Genomic DNA, 22,424 nt, shown 5'->3' with positions numbered 1-22,424 from the left:
GGTACAGGGCTTGCCAGAGTTTGCACAGAAAGAGAAGAGACTACGTTTAGCACCCGTGCCTTCGGATCGCTCAGCTCGCGTAGCGTGGCCGCGCTCTCGGGCGCGCTCGGCATCGGCGAGCTCCCGGCTCGTCTCTCTCCCCGAGTCCCATTTCAGGCGCCCCCAGCTTGCAGGTGAAGAGCCTCGCTCGCGTGGATACGCTGGCCTCAGGTACCCAGCTCCCTTCTCTCTGTCTCCCACTTCATTCCCAAAGGCAAAATCTGCCAAATTCTGCCTACTGTGATCGTGAAGCTTGACTATATTCAAGTATCGCCCCCAGTTAGAAGCACGCATGCATTCCTCCTTCTCCCCCAGCGCTCCCGAGGGTTGTCAAGGTGAGAGAGCTGTCACGGGAGACCTATTCTGGGGTCTTATTCAGGGCATGGTCCAATCTATAACTCAATAACAGTCATTTTACTGTTTGAAACCTCAGTCAGTGAATAAATACGATTTTACTGCTGCTTAGTTTGGATGTTGAGCTGTATTGGAGGAAACTGCTCTTCTTTCATACTGAATTTTGTTTCAGGGCGGTGTGTGTGAAAAATAACACAAATAGGAGTATTTTTGGATGATCATACTGAACAGTCAGCAAGAAGAAAAGTACAGTATGGTGCAGGGAAATCTGTTTGTAGTAAAAGCAATATGAGCTTGTGGTTTGCTAACGGGACCAAGGCATGAATTTTCACTTTAACCCTAGCCGTAAAACTCCCTCCGATGCTGAGGAAATCACTTGATCTCCTATCGTTGCACCTCAGTTTCTTCCTCTCTGTGTTCATGGCAATTATGACCCAGCTCACCAGAATACTGTTCCTCTTGAAGTTCAGTTATTATCAGAGATGCTTTTCTAACCTAACAAACCCACTCCTTGTCAACGTTCGGAGTGCCATTGTCTTACTTTCCCGATTAAACGGGCTTTTATGGCTTTCACTCTTTTTAGCTTGGCAGAACCACTGATTCTGGGAGGGAGAGCAAGACTCGGCGCTGCCTTGTGCATTATGCAGGAGATTTTCAGTAGCAACCCCAGGTTAAGAATTCAGTGCTGGTATTTCAGTGGGACATAAATATCATTTCGTTTTCTAAGCACAGCTGATCTGAGCTCCTTGAGAAACGGTAATCATGAGACAGACTTCAGCTTGCCATTTTTGCAGGCATATTTGCAGTAGCCCCAGATTTAGTTAGATTTAATCTGTGCACCTCAACTATGGATTCACATGAAGAAAAAAATTGAATTTAGCTAGCTAGGAACACCTAACTCCACAAATCCCCTCGGCGCAGCAGGGCGCCATCGATCTTTTCCCAGCTTTTCGAAAGCTTTGGCTGTGTGCCCTACGTATTGACCATCTTGCTCACGAAGGGCCTCACTTTTGTTTTGCCTTTATCATCTCCCCTTTGAGGTGTCTGGTGTTGCCAGTGGTTCTCACAAGAAGCTGTCCTTGTACTCCTGCTGAAGCCAGAATCACGGCCCAAGCCAGCCTTTAACTGGGCATTAGAAGGAAATGATGCTCTTCTCATTTTGCTGGCAGCATCACTTCCTCAGCTTCACAAGTAATTTTCTGATCCAAAACTTCTCCACTATGGCATTTAAGTGTTTTGCAGTTCTTATACCTAAAACAATTCAAATGCTGAGCAGTGTTGTTATGCATCTCTCTCCTTTTGGTATGTATATATCCTATGCACCAGGAAGTACCATGTTCATGGATCTTTTTATCAGAGCTCATCTGTTCTCACTTTCCTGAGAAAGTCTTTTAGATTGTATGATTTCTAAATATTTGTTGACTAGAGGATGATATGTTGAGATGACTGGATAGAGAAAAGAGGAGAAGAATTAATAAAAGGCAGAAGTCAGTGGGTTGGATAGTCTGTTAGAGATAAATCCTTCCCTGGAGAAAGAGTTACATCCTGTAAGGCCCAGGGCAGTGTGAGTACAACCGAGTTGCAGGCTGGCAAATTCTGTGCTTCCCTGCTAACTATTATGAACAGAACTTACGAAAAAACCACAACAGACCTTTAAATACAATTGCATGTCAACTCTGACTGAAGTAGGAGAAACAAACAAAAGCCTAGTAAGCACTCTTAGAAAGAATTTCCCATTATAGTCCATACAAGTATTGGCATCATTTAAATAGCACAGGTGCATATGGGTGGCATTTAGGAAGCAACAGAAACTTTGCAGCATCCTCTTTGCTCCCACTCCACTCCAGCAGGCTTTTGTTTTTCAGCGTAGCTGCCTTTGCAAGACTGCATCTTGAGCTGTCGCTGGTTTTTGGCTGAAAGTTTTCAGGCTTTGTCACTGAAAAAAAAGTATGGAGAGAAAACAATGAAAATTTTCATTTTCTTGCCTAATTGAAACAGCAAAAGTGGTTTGGGTGTTTTGGCGTGAGAGGCAAGGCAGAAAATACAGCCTCTCCATTTTAAACAACTTAACTATTTTACAACCCACTTTGCACAAATGGGGCCGTGGAGGTGGGCAGGATGGCTTGTGAGAGAAACACGCTGCAAGGAGAAGCAATGCAATCTCTTGCATGTCTTTAACAACAATATGACCCTCTGATACTATATATGCACAGAAGTTTTGTTGTGCTTGCATGGCAAGGTTGTGGCTACCTGTGCATGTGTGGCCCACCTGCATGTACGTGCCATTTGTGAACCTTTCCCTCAGCCCATATACAGTTTGCCTGGGGATTTAGCAGAGTTTTGCAATCTCAGAGAAGTCTGGCTTGTCAGACGTAGTATCAAATGAAATTGGTTTGTATTGCAACAGGATTGGTGGGAGGATCAAAGTCTTGGTATAAAATAAAAGGAGTTATTTGGCTTCTGTGTCCTGAAATATTTCTATTTCCCTCCGTTTTTTTCATTAGTATATTAATCTTAAGCTATCGAGTTCTCCAGTAGTGAGCAAAATATTGTACCAAAACAGTTGTTAAAGGGAGGGTTGCCTCTTCAGTTACTGTGAGAAGGGGTGCATGTTACTTGTATGAAGGGTCTCAGAAACTATGTTTTTTTTAAGATTGATCAACATTTTGTTTTAAAATCACAGAGGTGTGCACCTAGGCAACACAATATATCTGATAATTCTAGCTTAGCCTGAAAAGCCTGTAGTCAGCTAGAAATTTGGTAATTGTCTCTCAGGTCAGGAAGTAGTTCTGGTTAACAAATTTAAAAGCCAAAATCTGTTTTAGTATTTCTTAAACGTCAAAACAACCCTCTGACCTTGAAAATTACTTTCTCTGTATACTTTTTGTGCTTTTAAGTAAAAAACAGGCCTTTTTCTTAGTGAAATATTGCAGCCTGTTAGTCATCAAATCTGAGAATTTAGAGAAGGGAAAGTGACATTAATTCATCTTTTCCTTCCCTTTGCCAGTGCAAGAGTGGGCGTCATTCCTATCAATGGCAGCTGGAGGGAAAAAGACTTGCTAACCTGTACCTATGCTTCCAGTTTATTTCCATAACGTACACTGTATCTTCCCGAGGGCTCAGTCCTCTGTCTGCAGCGTTTCAGACCTCATAATAGTAACGTGTGGGAGGATGAGTTTCTCTGCTGAGTATCAGAAGTGACCTCCAGTGCTTCGGTTTTGGTCTGTCCCCATCTAAGCACTGCAGGAAGGTAAAGGCTGTATTTAGTCTAGCTGGCCAATTGCACACTTCTGTAACCCAGACTGATCGTTCCTGACCCTTAATATGATCGGTTGAACTTAAATATGGTATTTGAGCAGCCCGTTCAGTTTACATATCTCCAGTATTCTCCTTTTCTATAAAGCTGTTTTGCCACTTCTGAATGCTTGGTGGTTTTCCCTCCTCTGAAAATATGCCCTTCCTTCGTCCCTTCTCCGTGCAGCTGCTCTTCTCACTCCTGCTTTTCCTTTTAGAAAGCAGACATCTGCGTGGTGCCCCTCTCTCCAGGTAGAAGAGAAGCAGCCTGCGGTGCTGGCTGGGAAGGAGAAGTGGCACCGGAGGAGGGAGCAAGGCGAAACCCTTCTCTCTCCCCTGGCAGCGGAGCACAAGGCATCCTCCCTGTTCCCAGGGACTGCTGCTCTGCACAAAAGTGACTTCAGAACTTTTGGTTCTGATACGGTGAACCTCAAAACTTCTGACAGTGTGAGCTCTGGGCCTCTTCTGCCTCAGTTATCCGTGGTATCTAACGTTACTGCATTCTCCAAGACTTTCTGCCCGAGGAGTTGCAATTAGTATGTAATTGTTACTGACTTAGCTTTCCCTGGATTTCTGTGAAGTAGGGAGGTTATATTTTCAGCACTTAGCTGCAGAGGAAACTGAGGCACAGGATAAATCACTTCCTGATTTAACAGAACACCTGAGCACAAATTTCTTCTAACTTAAGGGTTGTTTTAAGAGATTTTTGTGAGAAATTGTTTGAAATGTCTGCCTCGAGTAGTCTGCTGAAAAGCATCTTAAAAAGAACTGCCTGGTCTTTACAGCAATCGATTAATTAGGTACGAGATGGGGAAACCAAGGCATAGCATTTGCTTAAGGTCATGCAGCCTGAGAGCTGATGTTCACAGAGTTAAGCAGCTTTCTTTTCATAGTCTTTTGTGGTTACATTCCCTCCTTTCTCTCCGTAGTTGATCATTTAAAAGATTGAACAAGGCTTTTTGGAGAGGAGATTAAAATTTGGAGGTGTTGGCGGTAGTGTTCCAAGGTGGTGGTTATTCAGTCAGTTTACAATGTAGCATTATAAATTATTAAGTATATTAAAATGTTAAAAAGTAATACCTGCTCAGTGATACACCAACTTAATATAGAGCAAACACCTACTACTGATCTGTAGTTAAATTATTTAATCTAGAACTAATCTACCGTTCAAACCAGTTTCAAAAATGAAATAGTTCTATCACTGAAAATAATTAATTGTTCAAACCCATAGGGCTAAATCCAGCAGTGACCTAAATGACAGGAGAGAATTACACGTCAGACACAAGTATGCGGGAAAACAAGTAACAAAATAATACACGTTGCCCCGGTTCTCTCTTATCCTGGCCAGTATCACGCACTTTTGTTGGTGGGGCTTTTTGCTGTGCTGGCTTTGCCCCCACTTTCTCCCCCCGGCATTTGAGTTCCAGCACTTTTCTGACCATCTCACAAAGAAAGTTGGTAGAGGTTTACATTTTCTTTGTCCTGCGTCCATTTACGCCCCTTCTGTGCCCTGGCACAGGTGTCGCAGTTTAACCCCGGTGGGTGACTAAGCCCCACGCAGCCGCTCGCTCGCTCCCCCCCCACCCAGTGGGATGGGGGAGAGAATCAAAAAAAAGTAAAACTCGTGGGTTGAGATAAAGACGGTTTAATAGGACAAAAAAGAAGAAAATAATAATTACAATAGCAATAATAAAATTACAATATTAATAATAAAAGAATTGGAATATACAAAACAAGTGATGCACAGTGCAGTTGCTCACCACTCGCTGACCGATGCCCAGTTAGTCCCCGAGCAGCGATCCGCTCTCCCTGGCCAATTCCCCCCTGTTTATAGTATGTAAACTATATGATGACACACGGTATGGAATATCCCCTTTGGCCAGTTCGGGTCAGCTGTCCTGGCTGTGTCCCCTCCCAACTTCTTGTGCCCCTCCAGCCTTCTTGCTGGCTGGGAATGAGAAGCTGAAAAATCCTTGACGAGGTATAAACATTACTTAGCAAGGACTGAAAACATCAGTGTGTTATCAACATTCTCCTCATACTGAATCCAAAACATAGCACTGTACCAGCTACTGGGGAGAAAATGGACTCTATCCCAGCCGAAACCAGGACACACGGGCCTGGGGCTGGGGCTGGTCCCACTGAAGAGCTTGGCTCGGTGGGGCTGACCCCACGTCTGGGGAGGGGAGCTGCCTGCCAGAGCACTCCCGGTCACCTCAGTCTAAATGCTACTGATTCACCCTGACGTAAATATGAGCAGATCTCAGGCCAGTAGACCTTGGTGATGAAGGGTTTCCAGCATTCCATGTCGGGAAAAATAGCAAGCCCCCTTGAAGAAAAAAAAAAAGAAAAAAAAAAAAATCTTTTTTCTCTCTCTCCCCAAATGCCTCAACAAAACAACATGGGGGGAAAGGAGGAGAAGAGCAAATATTCAACAGGAGTTTTTTTCTTCAACCTTCTTGGAGAAAAAATTCCCCCCACAAATCAAAACAAGATGGAGCCCCGGAGCCCCACCTGCTGACTTGAGGAAACTGAGAGAAGAAAGGGAAGACGCCTGGTCCTGCGCCAGGCATTCAGCCCTGGGCTTGTAGCACTGTGATGTGGCACTTAAAGCTCTAGGGGACCCGGAGCCAGCGTTACAAATGCAACAAAATCTTTCGTGAAAACGAGCCTCTGAACAGCGTGTTGAGCTGGTCTGCGATGGCCTCAGGAAACCCCCCTGGCTAGACAGGGCCTTTTTATCCAGTACATTGCTCTGACTCAAAGAGAAATCTCCGGTAACCTTGACCAGAAACTGAGCGTGCATGTGGCCTGCAGCATAGGGCTTTGCAATTTCCTTATTTTCAGTGAATCATTTCCCACCTCCCGCTCTGAAGAAGTCTGCCCTACCTTTCTTTGCTGTCTCATCACACGTAGGGCCCGACACGGCAAACACGTGGCATGTCCTCGGGCTTCCCGCCGTCCTTCCTTCGTGGCCAGATCCTTAGCTGATGTAAACTGGCCTAGGGCCATTGATTTGAGTGGGGATTTTTACTGGTTGAACACTTGGCCTTTTGATTCCCAGAGAACTACTTGTTTTTAATAGCACCATGACTGACGCTACTTGCTTTCAGGCTCAGGACCATCTACAAGCAAATGCTTGCGTATTAATTACAACAAAGAGCAAATCTACTTGACATTTGATTTTGTTTTTCTTGTTTCCTTGCAAGCTTGAAAATGAGCTGCTTTTGCCAAAAAAAAATCGAAATGCATTTCACACCTTTTTTTTTTAAACTTGAAATAGGCCCCTTGAAAAAACTGACATGTTAAACACAGCAAGGAAATGATTATTTGGACATATGGCTCCTCTTCCTGAACTTTGCGGAGAGGTTAGATAACGCTCTTTCACATCTTAAAAGACTAGACTCCTGCTACATTACTAACATATTCTTATGTAATAATCCGGCACTGATGATACTTTATCCAGTCCCAGTAACATAGGACTCGTTTATGGTTCAGTCAGTTATGAGGGATTTGCTTTTTCACAAATTATTTTCTAATTTGTTCTTTTTCATTACTCTGTCCTGAAGTGGAATATAGAATAGAGTAGAATCATACACAAAAATCTATTGTGGCTCTATCTTTCAGCAGGGTTTTGCATTGTATGGATTGTTTCTGTTAACCATTGCATGATTAATACAAAGGTAAAACCAAATTGTAAACCCCCACTCTTAAAGGAAGACAAACTCATCCGAACCCATCCATTTCCTTTTCAGATAAGGCTGTTTCATAAAGCGAAAAATTTGTAAGACTTAAAATAAAGGTGTCAAACCATCTGAGATAATGACATTTCATAGAAAGATTGTCATTACCTTTGTCACAACTGATGTTAGCAGTCATCTAAGGTCTGTGCAGATACTGGCAGAATGCATAGTCATATAGGTGAGCTGGCCAGGAAACCGCAATGCCCCATGCTGAAAACATTTGAAATTTTGTAGTATGAGAATGAAACTTTATGAAACTTTTTCATAAAGAAACAAGTTTTCAAAAAACCCACCTCAATAGAGCTGATGGCTCCGGGTCAGGACTCCTGCAGTGGGTGAGGGAGTGTGGGAGTCTGTTTCCTTCCAGGTCTCCTTCATCACACCCTTAATCATCAGGCTTGAGGGTCAGCCTCTTTCTCCAGCTTTGAACTGGAGTTTCTATCCCGGACCCTAATAATATTTTCATTAAAAATTATGTTTACCACAAGTTGTTTCATGTTCAGTGACAGAACTCTGCAATGGAAAATTGTGGAATCACAGAATCCTGGAATAATAAAACTCAGAAGGGACCTCCTTAAGTCATCTGGGTCCAACCCTCACCCCTGCTCAAAACAGAGCCAGTGAGGATCAGGCTGCTTTTTTTAACCAGCTCGTTTGTGTGGCACGTATGTCCTTCTATTTACCCATTTTGTAAGTACTTACATCCTACTGCACGTTTTTTCAATAACTGTGTTTTTGAAACTTGAGATTTTTAGAATAATTTTAGATTCTCTTGTTGATAAGCAGAAACTCTTGATCAGAAGCTGTCCTGCGCAGGGACGAATGTACAGCTGTATGGCCACTGTACCAGACACTTGCTGTGCCTGGTTCTTTCCTTTCATTGCAAGACCATTTTGTTTAGTGACAGTGGGTTGTAGGGGCTTAAATATGTCCCCAAAGTCATAAAATAATGCTGTAACCAAGGACTGGCATTGACGGTGCTTAGGCTGAACCCTGTTCCTGCACAGAGAGGGGGACCCCAATTCTGCTACCCTGCGTTTATCGCTGCTCTCTGTTGCACACAGGACGTTCAACTAGATGGAGCAGTGGTCTAATCTGACGTGGCAGCTCCTACATTTTTATCTTTTTAAGTGCTTTACTTACACGAATTAATTCTGAAAACACTCTTGTGATGTTAGTCATTGTTATGATTCCCATTTTAGAGACCCTGTGTCTAATTCTTAATTATACTAATTCTTCGTTATGCTGGTGAGGTTCTGGATCTGTGAAAGGGTCTCCCAACTCAGGGAGATGGATTGCAGAAATGTCAATGGCAAAATGAGAGTTCATTGCCCTATAGCAATTCTCTGTTTCTCTAAGGTCGGAAAGAAATATTGGAAGACGAGTATAAAAGAGGCTCTGTTGATTTGTACTAGGGGCTACACAGGAGTTGCATAGCTCAAGCCTGTATTGGCCAAAATGAAATTATTGAGATTGTGGACACTCCTTTTCAGTGTGGCCACGATCTCATCAAAAGAAAGTGAAAGCCACCTCTGCTGCCCCTTCTTTTCCTTTTACTGGAATACATTATCAGAGAATTGACACCCCCACCGCCCCCCCCTCCCCCCCCAAAAAAGCCACCAAAAAAACCCACCCCAACAAATCCAGAATGAGAGGCAGTGAACTTGAGGGAGGGAGGAAGAAACTGAGGCTTGCCCAAGAATGAATAGCAAGCCATTTTAAAAGTAGTCATTATGTGCTGAAACCAGAAGGATCTTCTGTCTTTTTGTATGATAAAACTACCAGTGAAATGTATTGGAAGATAATTAGGAGCAAACAGGCAGGAAAAATGAGTGATGCACTACTCTTCATTTCCTGAGCCGGTCTTGTTCGTCACCTTGCAAGCTGCTGCTGTGTCTGTGGAGAGAGTGGAGGTGGAGATCAACCCTGTCTGTGTCTTCTTTCCTCACGGCTTCACCCAGCCCAAGGACATGATGGACAATCATATCTGCTGCAGAAGAGAGGCAGAACTCTACACCCTCCTCTGGCTCTTTGGCTTCCCACTCTATTTATATCCAAGTCTAAGAGGGAAAGTGGTACGTGCAGAGTAGGGACCCTTGCAGCTGTCCCTGAGACAAAACTAATGGTTGGACAGAGAAGCCAGAAGCCCTCGGTGGGGTGGGTTTGGTGGGAATCTCACGGTTTTGGCATGCTGAGGCTGTACAGCTCCCCAGACTGCTAGCAATACTGTTGTTCTTACGAAGGTTTTGTCCCGAATGAGGAATATGAAAATAATTACAATTTCTACTCAGCATTGAGCCTATGGAAAAGCCTACAGAAACAGGACATCTTTAGATAAGAAAGACTGGAGGCAGAGGCACAATACCTGTCACCTCCAAATGCGGGGAATAAGATTTGTGACTGTGTGACAGGACCAAAGTTAGCAAGAGGGTTATATAGCATGTTTCACGTCAGCATTTAGAACAGAAGTGGGGCCGACATCCGCTTTAAAGTTCTTCAGATCAAAATTTTAATCGTCTTGCTATAAAAGTATGAGAGAAAATTAAGCGTCCTGATACCCTGAGATACTGATGCTTCTTTCAAAAATCATAGAATAAAATATAACAGAACAGAATAGAATAGGCTGAATATAACACACGATGCTGTTTAAGTCATTTTAATTTTGGAGCAGAGATGCAATCTGGTAACAACAGTATGGATTGTGGTAGAGGGTAGAGAGCGAGGTAGAGAGTTAATATTTTCAGTGTTTTAAAGTCTTCTGAGGCCTTCACGGTAAGCAACCATACAATCGTACGGAAAACATCACCTGCGAAAGTCACCTCCTCGTTTACCTGCTTTTTAACCAGTGATCAGGTTTCCTTAATTTGTTGTGAAAACGCACTTTCGAAACCTTACTTTTTGGCCCAATGCAGCCGAAGAGGAAGAACGGCAGGAGTCTTGCTCTTCTTGTGTCTTCTCAGCCAGACGTTTTATAGAGTTCCCCTAGGTCGCACTGTTGCTTTTCCAGTGAAGGCAAGGGGATTACACTGGTGCCCGTGAGGGCATGGCTCACTTTTCAGCATCTTAGTGCTGGCGGTAATGTGCAAAATGAAGAACAAAAATGTCTCTCGTAGCCCAATTCGCAAATTTTCTTTTTTTTTTTTAAATTTCTTTTTTTTTTTTTTGCTCTTCCGCAAAAGAGGCTATTATATATGGATTGTCTGAGCAAGAAAAAATATGGAGCCCCTCTGATGTTTCCATTTACATTTCCCTATTGTCAGGAAATCTCTGAAGGGAATTGCCTTGGGAACTGCACAGCGTCAGTAAAAGGTGCTTTAGGAACCAGTCCTGGACATTTGATATAGTTTTATGTGGTGGGGCTAGTTCTGGTAACGAGTGCAATAGGAAATAAGGTTGGTTGTTTTGCCCCAGAAAATCAAATTTCACATATGACAGAAATGAACTAGGTTAGATGCAAGGCATGGTACCTTTCTCACCTTGGCATACAAAGGTATCTATCTACCAAGTATAGCGGTGCAAGTTAGGAATGAATGCCTGCCCAAAACATAAGCAAGGAGTCGATTTCTGTAATAGGTGGACTTTCCAGTCTTTTTCTCTCATTTCTTACATATTGAATGATAACCATATATTCACCCTCTCCAATATGCTGTGCTGGTTTATGTCTCTGAACAAAAAGCACAGACTCACAGCTGTTTATGAAGACAAGCCAATAAATCTAGAGGAATGTATTTATACAACTTATCCTGAGATTACATAGTTAAATACCATTTTTTCAGGTAGACAGAGCTCCTTCACTGCAAAGGAACCAAATTCCTGTCTGTGCCACCCAGATCTGTTGATTTTCCATTAATGTCAGCTCATGTCAGCCATACCGAGTGTTACAAGTTGCTCTGCAGAATACTTTATATACGTTAAAGGAGCAAGTACTCTGCCATTTCCAGGTTCTTCCCGGTCTCCTGTTGTCTTGTGTCCTGCCTTTGGCTGGTGTTACATATTCATGTAGAAGTCTGAAAGCGAGGAGCAGTTCTGGTGGTGGCTTTTCCTTTCATCAGTCCTGCCCTTTGCTAGTGGCAAATCCTGGTACAGTTCTCCTAAAGATCTGTTCCAATTCTGTAGCCACACTTTCTTCCTATGGAGTGGGTATCATCCACGTGAGCTTGAAAGCTTGCTGCAGCGCTGATTGCCTTTTCCATAGCAAACAGCAAACTTTATTCAACTGATCAGACTGAGCTTTCAATTCTCGCTGCTTTGGCTAAACCTCCCTGATAGATGCAATGATTTATGTGAAGGACGAGCAAGCAAGAGGGTGCGACGCAAAGAGAGAGATCATCGTCATCATGTATCTAAATTAAAATCCGTGATAAAATCTCAGGAGGGGAAGATGATGTACGTTTTTTGGAGCTGCTCTTGGCCTTTTGCATTTAGACTCCTGGTCTGCTCTTCGTTGATATTCAGGTAGAAATCAGGAGGTCTTTGACTTATGTAGCTTCTAGTAGAAGGGGACCTACTGAGAGCAGGACTTAACAGAGGCGCTTTCTACATTAAGCACTATAGGAGATTTGGGGATCACCATATCAAGAACACATGCTAATAAAATATGTGCCACATAGTAAAAACTCACCTGGGTGAAATGCTGCTCCTTCTGATATCAATGGAAATTTCCTTTTGACCAGGGGTTGCTATGGCAGCAAGCACTGGAAATGAGAACAAGGACATTTTGATATGTCTACACTGTGGATTGCAAATTATGATACCCGAGTTAGTTTTAAACAGTCTTGCAAGAAGTGGTCTAGTTAAGGCAGCCTGGAACGCCACGTGGCCTAATTTACCATGCTAAGCAGCTCACTTTCCTCTGTGCGCAGGGTCTCTCTGTGCCTGGGGTAGAGCGGAGGTAAAGAGGCGTTTGAGGGGATGCTCATTTGGGGGTAGCGGGATGAGGAACAGACTGCAAGAAGGAGTGTGGGGAGGGAGAAATAGCATGAGAGAGCGCAAGCTAGAAAACAGGAGGAACAGCAGTCCATGGAGTCAACTGAATGGAGGGGATGGAAGCAAAACCGACAGCCACAGAAGAGATGCAGGTTTAGGGGTCCAGGGACCAAAGGGTCTCTTCCCATGGCAGTGCACTTTTCTCCTTGGAAGTCAGCCTAGGGCTCCTGACTCTCAGCATTCCGGTTGCCAGGAAGACACCGTCAGACCCCTGAAAGAATTATCCTCACACTCTTCCAGTGGTCGATCACCTCGTAAGCATCCTGCTGCCGATGACGCTGCCGGCTGAAGTGGTGAAGTTCTGTATTACAGCTCCACAGGTGCTAACCCGCCTCAGCATCAGCAGCAACATGGAATGACATTGGATTTTTAAGTTGGCTTTAAAAGAAAACCCCGAGAAATTATATTGAAAATGCATTACTGTAATGTTAATGTTACGAAGTCAAGCACTTAGGAAATGCCACAGTTAATGTTGTCTGTGCAACCTTCCTGCGGGCCCCCTGTACCATTACCATAGCCTGTAATTACATGACTGCACACTGTTTCTTCCCCTGTACCCCTGCATCAAGTGGTCAGGTCCTCTGCATATTTCATTAGAAACAGCCCAGAGCTGTTTTGCACCCTGCTGGATTATTAGTTTGGTACTGACCCAGGGAAGAGAAAACTACTTGTCTGTGTCACTGTGCTCTACAAAATCTCCTCATCTGGAGAGGAGTTGAGGCCTTTGATGGCACTGTATTTCTCTGAATTCTCCTTTTCTGTTCTTTGGTAGCGTCTTACCTCCCATAATCCCGTAATATTTCAAATGGGAGCAATTCGTATTTTGGGGAGGCTGGGGAGGTGGCTCATAAATAGCATTTAACAGAGCTCATTCAGTCCAATGTCCTGTTTGCTTCCGCAGTGCATCCCTCTCCTATTGACCCTGGTTAGTTCTTGCTGTCATCTGCGCTGAGCCAACGGGCCCCAGCGGCCTGGTAGGCAGATGGGACACAGTCACCCAGCACGTGGCATTTTAAAAGGTGGAAAAGAGCAGGAACCCACCTTTTCCCATAGCAGAGGGTGATAGGAGGAAGGAATAATATTGATCCCTCCCGTCAGCTCTCCATTAATGGTGAACCACGTAAAAACTGGTGCTAGCTTTGACTGGAGATGCCTGTAGAAAAGATGATGAAATTAAAGTAGAGAAGTTGCTAGAGCTTCTGTCTGTCTTTTGTTTCTTCTTTCCTTAAGCATTTGTACCCAAAACGCAAAGTGAGGGGGGGAATCCCAGCGTTCCCTCTCGAAGGCCAGCAGTCAGCCACGTTGCGAATTCCTTCTCTATTTTCTTCCCGTGCTTTTGAGCGACGCTTGCAGGTTAGCTGTGCCCATTTAAAAGTTTATATACAGCAGATGTTCACGGAGCTGATCAGGAATTACGGATTTACTGCTATAGCTGCAACCCTATATGAAATACAGAGAACGTATTTAAAACACAGAGAATATACCTGCCTCGCGCAATAAATCCACACGCACGCACCCCCCCTTGCTGCCATTCGTTCGGGAGGGGACATCAGAGCCTGTGTGCCCTGAAACCCAAAGCAGGTCCCCAGCAAGAGCAAGGGAAAGTTCTGGCGGGGCAGGGGGTGACGTCTAGGGGCTAAACACGCTGGCAGCTCCCTCTCACAGCAGTGTGATACCTGCTGCCTTCCCTCTCGAGGGTTGAGGCCGCCGGCCCCACACCTTTTTAGAAGCAGACTTTGCAGAAGTGTCATAAATCTCTGCCTTGCCCGCCACGCAGCGCTGCCGCTGCGCTGGTTATCGCCAGGATTCATCCATTTGAACTGCACTTTGTTTTGCAGCCCAGGGTAGAAGGAATGGAGCGCTTTGCCAGCTCTCTGGGGGTATAACTTCTCCCCCTCCCCAGTGCCCGGGACTCGGCTATCCCAATACCCAGCATTGCCTTTTTACAGCATCTCCATCTGTATCCGGCAGGTACTCGGTGTGTCTGTGTCTGTGCAGACATCCATGGCAAGGATGCGCTCTCGGAGCTTGTGTAGTTCCAGAATCATAACATTCCAGTGATCCGTCGGGAAAATTCAAGCGACGGGCAGCAGGGTCTCGCTTTACCCGAGCCGAAGTAGCCGGCAAACCTGCAGCCCCTTCCCCACCCCGCAGGACAGGTAGCGTTTGAAAGCTGCGGGAAGGCGCGGGTGTTTATTTCAGCGAGAGCTGCGGCGGTGTGTGAAAAAGAGAGGGAAGGGATCTCCCAGCTTTTTGGAGAGGGCCTCTGTATAATGCCATTTGAATCTGTACTTTTTTGTTTGGTGGTAAGTTTTAATAGTTATCCTTTGAGGATTTTCCCGGCAAGCTTATCTGAATACACCAACAGTCTTTTTTGTAATATTCGCATTTCCCCTTTGGTTCAGCCGAGCCCACTGACAGATCATTCAAATTCAATTGTTTTATGTCTAAGCCGAACAGCTAATTAAAGTAGGGATGATTAACCTGACTGGCAGTGTCGCTCTCTCTCCCTCGCTCTCTCGCTCCCTCCCTCCCTCCCTCCCTCCTGTTCCAATCAGTCTTTTTCTCACACTCTCCCTCTCTCTCTCTCTGTCTTTTGCTCTACTGTGTGTGTGTGTGTGTGTGTGTGTTTTTTTTTTTTTCCTCTCTCCTAAACGTGGTCTGCTTGCTGATGGCAGAATGGCACTCGGAGATTTGTGCATTGTGTCTGGTTTCCTACGGGCAGGCTGACCCAGTGCCTCTAGGGACTTATCAATAGACCACTCAGAAGAGACAGAGACAGGAGAAAGGAGGAGGGGTGGGGGGGTGGGGGGGGAGAGAGAAAGAGAGAGGGAGAAAGAGAGAGAGAGAGAGAGAGAATCAATATCAAGAATAGAAGGAGCTCCGAAGCCATTTTTTTTTTTTTTTAAAGAAGTATCAGGACTTGGGAAGAGGGTGACAAAGAAGGTTTTTCAAAGAGGCAGTGGAGGAGGTTCTAATAAATTTGGAAGGAAACAGTTCCCTGTCTTGGGAAAAAAGGAGAACTCCTGGCTGATTAGCATTCACACCAGGTATGAGATGTTCCCTACCCCTTATCACTGTCGCAACCGAGCTGGAAAAAAGCTTTTTCTTTTTTTTTTCCCCCTTTTTTCTTTTTTTTTTTTTTTCTTTTTTCTCTCTCTCTCCCCCCCCCCCCCCCCCTTTGCTCTTTAAGGAGACGGAGCGAGCGTTTATTTTGGAACGTTGGTTGGTGGTGGCAGGGGGAGCGCGAGCCGTGGGCATTTGTGTGCTGGGAGCAGGGAGAATGGAAGCAGGGCAGCGGGGAGGGGGCGGGTGGGAGAAGAGCCGGGAGTGTGTTACTGTGTCTCCTCTTTGTGCACCCCTGGGGGGGTTACCCAAGTTCATTTCCAGCAGGTGGATTTAGACAGGGAGTTACTTAACGCTTGACCGCCAGTTTTGAAAAAAAGGAAAAAAAAAAAAAAGGAAGGGGAAAAAAAAAAAAAAAAGGACCTGCTTCCTATGTCTATTAAAGGAAGCTCCAATTTTTTCCCTCTCTCTCCTCTCTCTCTCTTTCCTCTCTTCCTAACCAGACAGCGGGAGGGTTTCTGGCTCCTCGCCAGCCCAAAAGCCTCTAAGTGTTTTGCACTTGTTTCAGGGAGCCCGGGGATTTTTTTCAGCATTTTCACTAGAGAACAAAGAGTTCTTTACAAAGGAAGGGGGAGAGCGAGCTTAACGCCTGAGATATGTTTTTCTATTTTTATTAGGGATTTTTCCCCCCCCTCCTAAAAAGAAAGAGAGAGAAGCAAAGCACAGAATGTGTGGCAGCAACAAAATAGATTGAAAGGAAATGCAGTTGCCTTACCTCCAAATTATAATTTGGAATTAATAAGAACAGGAATGGAAGGGGGACGAGACCAAGTGAGTTTGATATGTCATTCTTTTCTCCCTTTTTTTTAACTCTCTCTTTAAATCCAATTGCTGTTTTGCCAACTTAACTAGCCTCTTTTTTTTTTTTTTTTTTTTGGCGTAAAAGTTATACTGCAAACAGTTTCTGTTTACTTAAAAAATCAAACAACAGATTCTTACTGGGGGGAAAAAAAGAGGGAAATGGGGTGGTTTCAGTAGAAAAGAAATAAATGAGTGGGAACAGAAATCTTTCACTTTCTGTCACTTAGAAAAAAAGTTGGTAATGGCTTGTTGAAGCTAGGATCCTAAAATACAGATGGGGGACTAACGTCTGTGTCCACGGACCCAGCTTTTCCCTGACCATCTGTCTAAAAGTCACCTCTCATTGGCAGCTCAAATGATTAGTCAGAGCTCAGGGATTTTTTTGTTTGTTTGTTTGTTTGCTTGTTCCTCCTGTTCCGTGGGACCCTCTCTCAAATGGCTCCATTTCACCTTCTGAGTTTGGTTCTTTAATCGAGCCCCAAATTGAGGATTTCAGGATAGACCTCCTTGCACTGTAGATTTTTTGTTCTTCTGAATGTATTTCTTATAGATACACTCTTTGTCTATTTCTACGTGGAAAAGGCACACATAATATGGAAGGGAATAGCACATCACATTTAAGGAGACGTTTAGATTGGAATTTTATTGCATACAGTGTATAACATACAGGGTATCTTCTCTACAGGGTCTCCTGTACAATGGTTAGGATGTTTGAGAATATATACTGTTGCAGATTCAGTAGCTTGAGGAAGTGCTTTCTTTAGCCAAATTCTGCCTGCCTTCCTTTATTCATTTGTATTTTCCTGGCTTTGACAAATTACCAATCTAAAAACTGCATCATACAGCAGTGGTACAGAAAACAAGAGAGGAAGCTGTATATTATATCCCCCCCCAAAAAAATCAGAAGCTCACAATATACAGAACTAGATCAAATTATTACAGAGTTACAACGATTGTTTCTGGATGCAGGGCATTATTACTACAATACCTTGATTTTTATATTCATGCTGCAGGCTTCCCTCGGAAGAGGTCATCTGTTACAGCTACATAGGTATCGCATGTGTATCTATGGCATTGTTTTTAAGCAACATCTATGCATTGTGTAAGTGTACATGGAGAATTAGTCCATTTACATCTTCTCATGTGATGAAGGGGGGAAAATCCATCCTTGGGCTCTGCCTGCACTGCTTTAGGAGTGCCACTACCCTACAGTGGCAAAAAGTCCTGCAGGATACAGCCCGTCCCTCGCAAAAGTGAAGGGAAACCGTCCGCGACAAGTGAAACGGACGGTTAAAACACAGTTTTGTTTTCGTACCGGTATCTACGCTGGGGGCTTGCACCCCTCCGGCTCCGTTAGCCGGGGCTCTTCCCTCACCAAAGCTGTGGTGGGCACGGCTTCCCCAGCAGAAGCTGGGGGTCGTCGTGGCCTCAAGTCCCCTGCTCCAAGTCCAGGTACCTCGGCTGCAGGTAACCCAGGTGCTCTGCATTTCCCTGGGTAACAGCAGCAGCAGTGTCGAGTCAAAAGTACTTTGCGGGCTCCCCAGTTTAACGTGAAATGCTCGATGGAGAGGGATGGACCACCGAAAAGAGCTGGTCGTTCTGTTGGCAAACAGAACGAGCAGAGGAACTTTTGGCAAATTACAAATGCCTTTCTTTTATTTAAAATCCTCGCTTTCCTCGTTCTTCCGGAGAGTTTTCCCAACTCCTGATGTTTTTCATGGTCTGAATGTTTTCTGTGACTTCTCTCTTGCTGTCTCACTCTCCAAAAAGGAAAAAAAAAAATCACAGGAAAAGTAAACAAAAGAGCACAGAAATGGGACTTGGCCTTTGAAGTTTTCCATAGGATAAGCAGTCTCATTTTTTTTCTGTCTGAATCTTTTTTCTTCTACCCCCCCCCCTTTTTTTTTTAATGTAACATGCTTTTGTGAGCATTTTGTATCTGCAACCGTGGAGATGGTGACAGTACAGGGAGGATGTAACAGAGCTGAAACCTAGTTTTAGCCCCCCTCAATCTCAACTAGAAGGCATCTTCCAGTGGCTCTCACTGCTTCCAGAAGTAGGGAGAAAGATGATAGCTGTCTTTCGGGGACTCCGCGGACCTGACCTGAGAGTAGCACATTCACAGTACAGGAGAAAAGAGGGAGAGGGCAAAAAAAATAAAAAAAGGGGAAAGAAAAGCTCTTTGAGCAGTAACACACTGGCTCTTTCTTCCTGCAGGCAATCCGCTCCAGCTCCTGGCGACGTGTCCTGCACTATCAGATATCATATGACTCTTTATTTGGACTCCCGTTAGCAGTATGGGCCTGTTAGGAGGCTGTTTGTTTTCTTTTCCTTTCACTTCCTTCTCCCCAGTTCCCCCCCTATTTTATGTGTGCCTGTGCGAGCGTATCCCTTTTATAATCTCTTTTTTTGTGCTGAAGCTTTATAGAAAAGAAAAAATAAAAAGCCCTTAATCATTTCCCAGGGCTGTTTTTAATCCTCTGCCAAAATTGAAGTTCATTGTCGAGTTGTAAAAATAAATAACACCTTTCGGTTTTATTTGTCTCTTTTACCTCTTCCTTTGCCCTTTCTGGCACTTCTCAGCATGTCCGTACGCACTCGTGTGTGTCCCTCTGTCTCTCCTGCCTGAGTGGGTGAAGTTGGGATACACCTGTGTCAGTCTAAGGAGCAGTACAGAGCTGCCTGCTGCCGCTCCTGCCACTCCGCGCCGTTCGTTTCACTTTCATAAACTTTCCTCTGGTTATTTATTTCTTTCGTTTGGGCACCTTCTCCACACCGAGTTCGAAAAGCTGTCGGGTAGCGATCCCTATGTGGGGCTTTTCTGCCTTTAGGTGAGCAAAGGGGGGAAGTGAAGGCTGTAAGAAAACGAAAGGTTGTGCTGAAGGAGTAGAGGATGAAGTGCGAGGTAGAAATCAGACGTGCTTTGTGTACGCCACCCATAAAAGTTTCCTGTACCAGAACGCTGGTGCCTAATAATAGGATGGAGGGAGCCAGACAGCAGCTAGCAATTGGAGGTGTATAGCCAAGTAGCCTTATGGCAGCAATATTTCTGTTACTGAGTCACATTTTAGTTAAAGGAGATGACTTTTTTCCCCTGTTTGTGCTGTCTTTAGCAATACATTATTTAGATAAACACCGCTGCAAAACTTTTTGCCTGAAAATGCAAAGTCACGTCAACAAAAACAATGAATTGCTATCAAATGCGTTAAATCGTTGCAAGAAAAAAGGTCTGTCTTTCCAAAAGAGAGGTAATGTTTTGTTTTGATTCTTTCCTATGCAATGTTTTAATTTCTGGTTTTGAACTAAGGATTTATTTTGACAAGTGTTAAGAATTGATTTTTAAAGGGGGAGGGAAGGGGGGAGAGTTAAAAACATTCCAAAATGAGAGGGTTCAAAGGGGGGAGATTGAGATTTTTGGGGAGGAATTTAAAGTGTTTGGGGTTTTGTTTGTTTGCTTCAGTTTTGTGCAACCTGAATTGTAATATGCTTTGGCAAGCAAACCAGAAAATGAGCTTTTTACACAACTTTGCTCCCTCTGTAATTACTGCTCTATCTTTGTGGAACTCGGTGGTTTTTTCATCTGAATTCGGTAAGATCATCAAAGCCGAAATCCCGTTTGCACTGTAGAGGCACAAAGGAGTTACTGACACTTTCCGTCAGAGGTAGATGCTTTGGCCGGCCAGTCCTTCCACCAACTTGCACTGTTGAGCAGCTGGCTGCGTGCGGGCCGATTGCCGCGCTCCAGGGGGAAGTACGGGCGCATTTTGTGTACGCGATCTGTATACGTTTTGTGCTGATACTCCTATTAGCGCAGCTGAAGATCTATAAGTTTTAGCATTTCCTCTCCGGTGTATACTTAGGCCAGTGTACAAACGCAGTCTTGTAAGTGAGGCAAATACATACTAGAGGTTTGTTTGTTAGGAATCCAGAAACAACCGTATTTCAGCCATACTATAGGTGTGTTGCACCATATCGAGGTCTCCCTGCTAGGTGGTGGTGTTTCTTATTTCTCTTCTAACTGAGACACCTTCCCACTGAAGTCAGTGCAGGTTTTCCTGAGAAAGGGTTAATGAAAAACAGAGCTAGAACGTCAGGATTTAGGGTGATCCCCTTGAATCAGTGTTGGAAACCAGACACCCCAGAACGTGTCTTTGCACAGCACAGCATCCCTCTGGAGAAAGCGGGGCGCACTGGCTGTAGCGGAGATGCTGGAGCTGAGTTGAGATGACTCTTGCAGTCTGAAACTTTATTTGTATATGCCTCCAGTTCCTTCACAAAATTGCCAATATCTCTTCTTCGCTCTCAACAGCAGACCATTTCTTTTCATTTAGTTTTTGCCAGTCATCTCAATGAGGAGTAAGAGACTCTTTGACCAGAGACAACATTTTGAGGCTTCTTTCCTTTTCTCTCTTCTTCTAGCAACTTGAAACCAGCTTTGCTTTAACGTTTCCTGCTTAGGCACATTCATGGTCTTGAGGAAGGAATTACAGACTTTGTTGGAAGAAATTTGGTTTTGAAATTAGTGTTACGAATGTTTAAAAATTGCGTGCTGTTCATGCACGGTACATGATGTTCCCTGTTACTCTACGCACGCTCCAGTGCTCTGAACAGTCCTAGCTGTGGGTATTTATTTGTGAGCTCGTTCTGGTAGCTGCCTGTGAATTTACTTGACTTGACAATCAGTAAACAGCTCAACGGTAAGCCTGAAGCTCGAGAGCTATGTAAGTGCGAGGTAAAAGGCTCCTTTCAAGTTTTCGGCCATTTCAGTGGATTGTTGCTCAGCATCTTTATTTAAAGAAAAAAACCGTTCTCCTCAAACTTCTTTGACTTCATCTCTGCCGAGTAGATTATTCTGTTTCAAAGTTATTATAAGCTCAAATAATGATAAAATACATATTTAGCTACCTCATTAAATAAATATGGTGACGAGCTGTGGAAAGCTGAAGCCAAGCGCTGCAGTTAATGTCTGAAAGTGTGGCTCTGGGCTGGGCAGAGAAGGCCAGGCTCGTCGCTGCCGAAGTTTTGTTAGCATAACTTGGACTCGGTGGAATTGCACCAAAGTTGTCTTTTGACTTGGCTTAACTTCACTGCTTTCATCTGACTTTTTTTCTAAGCCAGCCCAATCCGGATCTATTCAGCGCTCGGGAGGGTGATAGCCAAGGGACAAAACAGCTTGTCTAACACATGTCTCTTTAGTGCACCAGTGTGTGGTTTGTGGGGCCTCAGACTGGATCACCACTGTCAAGAGAAATGCCTTTTCCTACAGCGTAATAAGTTGTCCTGCTGCTTTCAGATGTCAGAGAGCCCCAGTTCAGCACTTGGTGAAAAGGTCTGCTCTCAGAAGAGGTTTCCCTTCCATTTAACATTTCATTAGTGCATGCAACTCATGTAAATGTGATGTGGCCAGTAGGAGGAACAAATTCTGGTTTATTTTTGCCAAGATGCATGTATTTATTCTGTGTCTGTATTAATATTATGGTGAGATGGTATTTCAACCTAAACACCGATTTCGGTGCCTTACCACTAAAAAATGAGCTGAGTTGAAATGTCAAGTAGTTGTTCCAAGCTCAGAGGTGAGGCTTATATTATTTTGGAAAGTATGAGGAAAGTCATGGTTATTTTTTCTTTTTTTTTTTCTTTTTTAATGTGTGTTGGACAGTCACACTAAGACAGGAGCATTTTCTGATTAACTAATTACTGAAACCCATTAATTTTTCCATTCTCATTCTATTTTTAATTTTTTTGGTTTCTTCAGTACCAAACGAAAATTATAAAGAGCTAATTTCCTTAAACTAATTAGACTTACAATTTTAATCCTGCAAAACCCAGGAAATTCCAAGCGATGTTTTTTTGTAACTCTGCCATGTTGCACATGCCTCTCTCCTCTTTGAAACCCTTGTATTGGCCTTCAAAAAATCCTGGGAAAACACTCAACACTTGCCTGAGCCAGCCTTGTCGGTCCAAACTCTCCTGAACTTCTGGCACTGTTAGGCATCCAGATCCAGATTTTGTGATTTGAGCTCATCACTTTTGAAAATAACAACATGGAATTTCCAGACATTTCTTGGTATGAACTTAAGA

General features: G+C 44.0%; 1 protein-coding gene across 15 annotated transcripts in view; it reads left to right on the top strand.

Moving 5' to 3' along the window:
- Positions 1-22,424, top strand: part of ZBTB20 (zinc finger and BTB domain containing 20) — a 513,942-nt gene that overhangs the window by 381,118 nt on the left and 110,400 nt on the right. Inside the window, exon 1 of one of the 15 annotated variants that reach the window (XM_069785802.1) lies at positions 14,481-15,466. The exons of 13 other annotated variants lie outside the window; for them this stretch is intronic. The gene's annotated coding sequence lies outside the window, so the exon portion shown is untranslated. Of the gene's footprint in view, positions 1-14,480; positions 15,467-15,835; positions 16,314-22,424 lie in introns of those variants that run through there. One more of the 15 variants, XM_069785803.1, reaches the window with a different exon arrangement.

This window comes from Haliaeetus albicilla, chromosome 6 (genome assembly GCF_947461875.1).
Source record: "Haliaeetus albicilla chromosome 6, bHalAlb1.1, whole genome shotgun sequence".
NCBI lineage: Eukaryota > Metazoa > Chordata > Aves > Accipitriformes > Accipitridae > Haliaeetus > Haliaeetus albicilla.
The sequence above is the reverse complement of the archived record's forward strand: the minus strand, read 5'-3'. Positions and strand labels throughout refer to the sequence as shown.